Raw genomic sequence first — 9703 nt, 5'->3', positions numbered from 1 at the left:
GTGTCCAGAATATTGGAGAAAATATTTCAGTGGATGTTTAGGGAAAGCTTTGGTCAATTGCACATAAGATTTCTCTAAATATGGGTATGAGAGAGGATTGTTACGAAGTCATACCTAGATGGTATATTACACCTGCAAAAATACATGAAATAAACAGAAGCTACCAAGCCACATGTCAGAAATGAGGGTCAGTGTGGTGTAATGGTTCGAATGGTAGGATGTGGACCTCAGAGAGCAAGGTTCAAATCCCTACTCAGCCATAAAGCTTGCTTATTTGGAAGGTTCTGTGAGGAAAGATCATGTGGAAACGGCTTCCTTCCTATTGACAATAATGTTATATGCACAGTGTGGTATGTTAGAATTTGGGGTTATGTTTTGATGCCAAAGTTAGCATCTTTTATTAGATCTAGAAAACAAATTCAAAGACAGAATAAATTTTTGTCAATGTTGAATACCTTTATTCAACATTGTAGGAGATACGGATTACAAGTAACTTTTTGAGAAGACCCTTGAGAAGTGTTTGCCCTTGACTTGCACTAAAGTGGAAAGATCATAGCATGTTTATTTTTTTCACTATAAGCAGGGTGGAGCCATCTCTTTGTTTAAGGATTACACCAGTTAAAAGAACCACAAAGGCGGAAGCTGCTACTGGGAAAGGATATGTTTTTTGCCCTCATATGTTCTGCAAATTTTCCAACTAGGAGTCTTTCATGGTGACTACCCATCTATCTGAATTTTCCCATGGAGACCAATCCCACCCACTTCCAGATTACCAAATCAGTCAGCAAATTGCTAAAACTATAGTTTTAAAAACTACATGCTGTGGAAGCCGAATGTTTACATGATAGAGGAGGAAACTCTTAACCACAAGGGTTTGATACAATGAAGCTGTTGATGGCTTTTGGCTCCAGCTTCTGTGGAACATGTTCCAATGTAATAATGACCAGGAAGCAAAGATCCGGTAACATATGCTAAATTCATTAAGGCTTTTGAATCCGAAAGGTTCTTTTTAAAGAATACTTTCACACTCATTCTCATCACACATTTGGCCAAAGAGGTGGGCTGATCTAGATGGTTTTAAAAGTTAATGGCACAACTCTATGCATATTGACTGAGAAGTAAACCCTAGTGTATTCAATGAGGTACACTCCCTGGTGTGTTTAGGAACATAGCCTACCATCAAAATTGAGTGCTTGTTGAACTGTCAGATGAAAAGGGCAAGAAACAGCAAGAAACCACTGCTTTCCCACTACAGTATTTGTTAAGGAAGCAAAGCTGACAAACAATTCTGCTTTAGAAGGTTGCAGGTGGGGGTGGAGATTTGTGAATCTGTCAGTTTCAGTTTCTTTCCATTTCCTCATTTTTCCAATCTTCAGTTTGACAAATTTCCACATCAGTTTGTAATGTTATTTTATTTTTTAAAAAGACCTCATGAAAATTCATCAGCATCTTAGTGTGCATCTTAATGTCCTGCTAATGGACACATTTTTGCAGAATAATTTCCTATAATCTAATGCATTTTTGTATGCTATCTTCACTAATACTTGCATTTTTATGCATACTTTCCCATAATATATGCATTTTTGTACATGTATGTTAGTTTACTTGGCTAGATAACTGCATAACAAAATAGGAATAATTTTGAAATTCAGAGGGTGGCCATGTTTCAGTTATGGCCCATCTCAGGGCTTATCAAGCTTTTTCAACCATTTCCACCACTATTTTCAGATGTTTGTGCGAGGAGCAAAGGAAGCACCATGTACACACTGAGGTTATGGTAGTGTTGTCATTACCTTTGCTTCCTCAGTCCTTCTCTGCCACAAAGAGGCAGAAATTAAGTATGAAAGCCTCGCCCTAGGCTGGGTTATAAGATACCACCCCTTCTCCCACTTAGGCAGGTGAAGGAAACAGACTTTGCTGCTCAAGTACAAGTGGGGAACTTTGTTGAAGAAAATAATAAATAAAATGACTGGACTGTTTCACACACTACAGTTTAAAAAACGTACATAGTATGTGTTGGGAACTGTCATGTTTGTTTCACGTACAAATCTCCACTCGCTCCTCTATTCTGCTCCACCCAATCCTCCTCATTGTAAGTATTTGTAGTTCTAAATAGCAAGTTGCCATTAGATTAATTGGTGTGACCATAGAATAGCACACAGTAGAGAGACAAGGACAACCACAAGTCCTTGCGAGATTATACACAGTCCTTGCATTAGACATCTTAAAGAAAACGTTCCTTTTAAAGCATGGTTGGCAAACTTTTTATGGCCCATTGATTATCAGCCACCGCCACCCAAGAGCTGGAACCCTGTGATAAGCATGAATGTAACTTTACACATAGATGTTTGTGTGTGCACGCGCGTGCACACATACGTACATACAACACACACACACACATACCACACATACAGACTTACCACACATAACATACATACACAAATCCTGCAAATATAGCACACAAATCACATATGCAGCCACACATCTGAGTGCACATGCAGGCACACTTCTCTCTTTCTCTTTCTTTGTTTCTCTCTCTCTCTCTCTCTCTCTCTCTCTCTCTCACACACACACACACACACACAGAGAGAGAGAGAGAGAGAGAGAGAGAGAACTAACTTTCTCTCAACTGGTTTTTTTTTAATATTCACAGAAGTATCTGGGCAGAGGATAGGGTAAGATTTCCACCCCTCCCCATTCCAGTAGCTGTGGTGGTGGTTGAAACACCACCTTTTGTTCTTCACAAGCTGAGAGGTTTTATCTCCCCATCTCAGTGCCTAGTATCCCAGCAGTGATTGGTTGATAAAGCACACTCTGCCCACTGTTTAGAGAACACTCTCAAAAAAGCAAATAGACCAGAGGCGTACCCAGGATCAAAACTAGGGGGGGGGGAGCCATGGTCATTCAGGTTGTGACATTTCAGCACGGAAAGGCGAATGAAACCAAAATTTTAGGAAAATTATATATAATTATAGCAGTGCTTTATTACGGTAGTTATTACAATTATTTGCTTGAAATTTTTTTTTTTAATTTTTATTGTAGTTACATGTCTTATACCAGGGGTAGCCAACTCCCAAGAGACTGTGATCTACTTTCAGAATTAAAATCTGGCAGTGATCAACCCCCGTTTTTTGGGGATCAGCTCAAAGTTGTTGACCTTTTTTGGGGATGAGGAATGCCCCGTTTTTTAAGGGTTCGGTTCATTTTTAGTTGTTGAGCTTTTTTTAGGGACTAGACCTGAAAAATAATTGATTTAAAAACTAACTCAGCAAGACAGAAGACTGCCTGCTTTGTAAAGTGTGACAATCTTTGAGGTACAAAACACCCAGACAGGGAAAACCAACTCAGCTAACTAGTTTACACAGATCTGAGGAGCCAGTTGATGCGTGCTAGGCATTCGATTTCACATATGGCGCCCAAACAACTGTACCCACACCACACTACCTCCAAAGTAAACCAAAAAGCTAAAAGCAAATGCAGTAGCAAACCTCAGAACTGAACTTAAAACAAAAGCTTTATTCCCCGGCAACTGCACAGGCAAACCACCTAGGCCTAGAACTCAAACCTTGCTGCAAAACAATGCCACCCCCAATGGACTGGAACCTGCCCCACAAAAGGAACCTGGGACAAACTGAAGCACCAATGGCTCAATTACCCTCTTTGATAACATAAAATGCACAATGATTATTAAAAATATATTTATTCCTTTTAAGTAATTTTCTAAGCAGTAGCACTGGAAAGCAAGAGCACACAAAATCCTGATTTATTTGATTATTGACCCACTCTCTGCTTACCATACCTAATTTTATACACCTCTCTCTTGAAACCTCACCCTGCACTTGCCTTTCAATCCCCTAAACTAAAAAAGCCCTAAATGTTGTCACCCATACACAGTATTCCAAGTGCGGTTGCTCTGTAGATTTTTATAAAGGCATTACAATATTGGCTGTTTTATTTTTGTGTCCTTTCCTAACAATCCTAACATGGAATTCACCTTTTCCACAGCTGCTGCACAAACCTCCATTGAGCTTCTGGGGGAAAAAATAGGAGGGGGAAAATGTTTTGAACGGACGCCGATCATTTTTGCTTTCGGGGGGGGGGGGCAGCTTGCTTCTAGGGCTGCCAGCCCATTGGCCTGTGCCTCAGCGATATTAGCCAATGGCTGCACCGGGAGGCAGGGCCGGTGCAAGGGTTTTTTGCGCCATAGGCAAGATCACCTTCTGGCGCCCCCAGAGGTGTAGGAAGGTCAGGTGGCACCCAGTGCGAAAAATTTCTCTTCAACCCCCCCCCCCCGTGTGTGTGTGTTTTGCCTGCAAAAATGGTTTTACATTATTTCATATTTTCTTGCAAAGGAATGTGGATGTGGAATGTGAATGTGGAATGTGGGCCTCTGATAACAAGTAGGTGACTATGGACAGATACTTAAATGTACAGGATGGATTGTGTTTTGGTCTGTGTTATTTTATATTTATTTATTGTTTATATATTTAATAAGATTTATTTTAAAAAACCTTCAAAGTGGTTTATCAAAACAAAAAACACCACAACAGTAAAATCAAGAAAAATTAACAATCCTACTTAAAAACATGCAAGAGATAAAATATTAAGATTAAGATTACTTCAACTTCCTAAGCATCTAGGTATGCTTGCCTAAGGAAGAATGCTTTTAGCAGGTGCCCGAAAAGAGTCTAGCAAAGGCACGTGCTTTGCTGCAATAGGCAGGGAGTTTCAAAGTGCAGGTGCTGTCACAGTAAACAATGCAGTACAGATATTATGTGGAGCCTGTAGTAGTGCTTGAAACTACTGGAGGGGAGGTTTTATTTATTTATTTATTCAGCCCCACTGAATTGAAATTTCAGCCAGGCATGTCCAAAGTCCATTTCGGGGACCTAATTCGGCCCACCAGTTGGTTTAATCCGGCCCCTGTGGCAGTTTATTTCCTGGGGTAAAATCCTTTAAAAACCTCAACAACTTCAACCCTAGAAAAGGTTAACAACTTTGGTCGGCCCTTTGGTCAGCCCTCACGGCCCTTCACTTCATAAAATCTGGCCCTCTTTGAAAAAAGTTTGGACACCACTGGCTTACACCATACTAAATTTGTTAGCCTTTTAAGGTAACTCTTATTTAAAGCAGGCCCCTACCCACCCAAAAAAATACTTTTGGTCTCACAAACAGCAGCACATTCCACCTCAAAACAAAATATTAAACAGTAAAAAAAATTATAACTCCTGTTAGGATAATTAAACCAATCTTACACATAGATTTTATGGGCCAATTTATTCACACAGGCTTTTCCTATGAGGTTTTGACAATTTGAGAACTCAAGCAGTGAAATTGCTAGGAACCATAATATAAGTTTCACAGGTGCAGTATGCACAGATGTTGGTCACATAAGTTGGCATCCCTTCATATATTCCTTTACTTCTCAACTACTTTATAAGAATCTGAAAGCAAGGAGACATAGCAACTCACACTTCTTCCATGCAGCAGCATATCAGAACACTATCACTTTATAACTAAATAGCTTATAATTTACTTTAATTACTTGCAAGCAAGTGTTAACCATTAAGTGACAAGATGTATTCTGAAATGCAAAGAAGTGAGTTGTTTGAAAAGCACAGGAAAACATCACTGCTTATTTATACTCAAAAAAAAAAAAAATCCCTCCAGTAGCACCTTAGAGACCAACTAAGTTTGTTCTTGGTATGAGCTTTTGTGTGCATGCACACTTCTTCAGATACACTGAAACAGAAGTCAACCGACCCTTATAGTATGCATGCACACGAAAGCTCATACCAAGAAAAACTTAGTTGGTCTCTAAGGTGCTACTGGAATAAAATTTTTATTTTATTTTGTTTTGACTATGGCAGACCAACACGGCTACCTACCTGTATTTATACTCCAGTCATCAATCCAGCAATAGAAAGTACATCAACACACAAGCACACCAAACCATGTGTGTTTGTTTACTACCAGTTAGGTAGACTTTGTTTAGTTTTAATTTAGATTTGAAAAATCATCCAAACACTTTTTTTAGGGGTTAAAAAAAGGCAGCCGGGGGGGGGGGGGTTAAAGGCAATGGACAAGGGGGTAAAGTTACTCACAAAAAGATTGCTGTGGATCAAAACAGCAGCACAGAGAAAGCTCTGTCTTCCCTTCCAGAGATCATACAACCATGGAGGGTGGAGGCGAGGGGGAGGGGCAGGAGTCAGTTTTAGCCACCACAGAGTAGCCTGCTTCTTATCAAGCAGTCTAAGGTGGGTGAAAACATCTGGAGACTGATAAGGAAGCTTGGGCGGGGGGGGGGGGGATCAGGGAGATATCAGTCTCCAGTCCTCTCCAGACGTTTTCACCCAGCGCACTTCCCTCTTTGCTCAGTCTCAGCGAACAAGCACTCAGCAATGGTAGCAGCGCTGCTTTTTAAGCCAGACCCAGGAGACGACTGATCATTTTTGCTTCTGGTGGGGGCTGCTTGCTTCTAGGGGGGGCACCTGCCCCCCCGGGTACGCCCATGAAATAGAGCACCTTACCTCCCCATCTCAGCCCTGAATACCACAGCACTGAGATCAGGCAATAACACCCAGGGGGTGAGAGGCTACTTCCTGTAGCTTTACAGGCCAGATGCAACCTGAAGATTAGCCACCCTTGCTTTTCGATGTCACTCAGTGTGGCTCTATTAGGGCTGTAGTCCTATACAGTGGTACATCGGGTTACATAAGCTTCAGGTTACATACTCTGCTAATCCAGAAATAACGCTTCAGGTTAAGAACCTTGCTTCAGGATAAGAACAGAAATTGTGCTCTGGTGGCGCAGCGGCAGCAGGAGGTCCCATTAGCTAAAGTGGTGCTTCAGGTTAAGAACAGTTTCAGGTTAAGAACAGACCTCCAGAACAAATTAAGTACATAACCAGAGGTACCACTGTACATAGATGAAAAAATGCTCCATGAAGCAGGCCTCTGGGTCGAGGTTATTTAGAAACAGCTATGGATGTGGAGGGGATGTTTGGCTTTGCCAGGGCTTGTTGACACAACAAGTAAAATTTAAAATCCAACCTATTCCACCCCACCCAATCCTCATTGTAAATAACTGTGGGTTTTCACTGTCAATTGCCAAGAAGCGTTATTTATTGCAAGTCATGTAATAAAAAGAAAAGGTAGAACAGTGTTCTTATTGTGGACAGCGAGGGAAAAGGGGCTCCACCTGTTTGCTTACTAGGGAGTGTGTGTTTGCTGGAGGGACCGGGGCCAGATTTACTCTTCCTTGTGAACTCTGATTCCTGAAGGGTGGAGAAATAAAACCTTTGACAAAGTTCCCCAAAATGCATAGTAAAATAAGTCAGTACTTTATTATTTTCATGTTTTAATTATTTAAATTTCACTGCAAATTCATAAGGAATGGGGAGAAAAGGGGGGGACTAGCTAAAAAACAAGAAAAAAACCACCTGTCAGCTCACATTAACAATGCAATAACCATCACTACATCCATTTTAATTTACAGATTTAAAAGATGATTAGACAAATTCACAGAGGATAAAGCTACCAGTGGCTACCAGCCATGATGGATATTCTCTGCCTCCACATAGTTGGAGGAAGTAATGCTTCTGAATGGAAACCGCAGGAGTGGAGAGAGCTCTTGCGCTCAGGTTTTGCTTGCAGGTTTCCCACAGAAAGATCCAGCAGCAGACTCTTCTTATGTTCTTACACATAATAGCTCCATAAATGCCATCCAAATGTTCAATGGTATCTAAGTAAGATTAACATTTATAAAAGGTGCTTAAATGCAGCTAGGAGGTTAAAGACTTCAGCCCCTTGTATAATAGATGAGTTTGGAATGCAATAGTTTTACTTTAACAACCCTCCCAACATTCTGCACAAGAGCTGTATTCCATTTTAAAGTTGGTAGTGAGTAGCAAGAATCACATGCAGGTCTGGAGATTGCGTGGCTATATCCCTCCCTCCCAGGTGAATAACGACACAGGACACATTCTTCGAATTAAATGGGCATAAAGGCCACAACTTTATTGGTTACGGATGTTGAGCGGTATTGGCTTAGGCATTGGATCCTAACCACTATATCTGACCCCCAACCCGCAAGGTCAGCACCCCTGATGCTGATCAAGGGGAACGGCCCCCGTGATCACCATTGGGGCGTGGCTTCGGCCCTGACCTCCCTAGGCTTCGGACGGGACCACACCCCCTGGAAACCTTTAACGGAATACCCTTCCAGTGAGGGGCAGGTAACGGCATTACCTCCCCCTTTTACCTCTATTGATGTTATCCAATGCCTAACTGCCAAACCAAAGTTGTGACGAATTGCTACGAGGTAGGTGAAAAAACCTGATTTGGCTAGTCCAAATGGGAAAAAGTCCTACCAGGCCCCCCAGCCAACTGGGGCGACCAACCGAAGTCCATAGCAAGGTCAATAGCTAACCTAAAGGGTGGGCGGGCGGGAGAACCGAAGCAGCTGGGGGCAGCGAAAGGAGAGGGGGAAGAACGCAAGGCCACCTCCTGCCTATAGGCGGAAGTGGCTTTCCTAACCCAGCACTCATTGGCACAACTACCGGTATCTTCCTGGATGATTCCTGAGGTTATCTCAGTGCCCACAAACACGAGGTTGGCAACCTTCATGCATAGGATTTTTAAAATATTTTTTTTAAGATCATTTCTGTACAATTTTACTTTACCCCAAAACCTATTAAGGCATTTTCAGTCTATCTTAAAACATAAAGTAAAACACTACAATGTATTCTGAATTAAAATGTGTAAGGAGAATCAAACCCCAAACACAACAAAGATCTGCATTTAAGGCAGTTAACAGAAAAACTAATTATTCCTACACCCAAAATTTGCAAATAAAAATCAAATACAAAAAGACAGCAAACTTCTTTTAAATTAGAGTTAATTTTTTCCCCTCTAGCTATGTTCCTGTGCCTTCAAGAACTACACGACAGGCAGAGATTCAGTATGGAAAACGCTCTGAATTTCTGTCTGCTAGGCAGCTGTCAAAGGTTCAGGACTGGGAAAATCAGGTGGCAATTTAATTCTGTTTGGCACCACTGCTTTCCAGCTATGCCTCCCCCTCTGTGGAAACAGCAGAGCTGAGCAGTGCTGTTGTTGGCAGGGCACAAGAGCGAATGTTACCGGGCTTATCATGTTATCATGTTGCACAATGGGGGAAATGGAAGTACAGGTATATGGCGCGAGGACTTGTTTGCATCTGGATTTTTAACTTTTGCAATAGACCTCATTGCAGTTTTGATCCGTTTTTAAATATTTTGAATACATGTTTATCTTAATTGTATTGTTTATCGCGGATGCATCTGCAGCACTGGGATCTTTTGGGAAGCAGAACGCAATATAAATTTAACAAATAAAAAAAAAATCACATGACTATCTCAACAAGAACAACCCCGTGACTGGCCTAAGCTCATCCAGGGCGCCCAGGGCTGAATGGGGAATTGATTAGGTTCTGCCAAGCGCTAGTCAAGAGTATTGACACTTTAACCACGAGACCCCTCTGGATGCCTTAGCTACCCATCAGGCGCGTGGCAGGACGCAGCAGAACTGTCAGCAGAAGGAGGTGGCACACACTTTCCGAGGTCACGCACGCGGCCGGCAAGAAAAGACCATCTGGCGGCACGCGCGGGGCGAGCGGGGCCTCCGGGACGGCAGCCGTCAATCATCAGCAGGCCCGACACGAAGCA

Source organism: Lacerta agilis, chromosome 1 (genome assembly GCF_009819535.1).
Source record: "Lacerta agilis isolate rLacAgi1 chromosome 1, rLacAgi1.pri, whole genome shotgun sequence".
Classification (NCBI taxonomy): Eukaryota; Metazoa; Chordata; class Lepidosauria; order Squamata; family Lacertidae; genus Lacerta; species Lacerta agilis.
The sequence above is the reverse complement of the archived record's forward strand: the minus strand, read 5'-3'. Positions refer to the sequence as shown.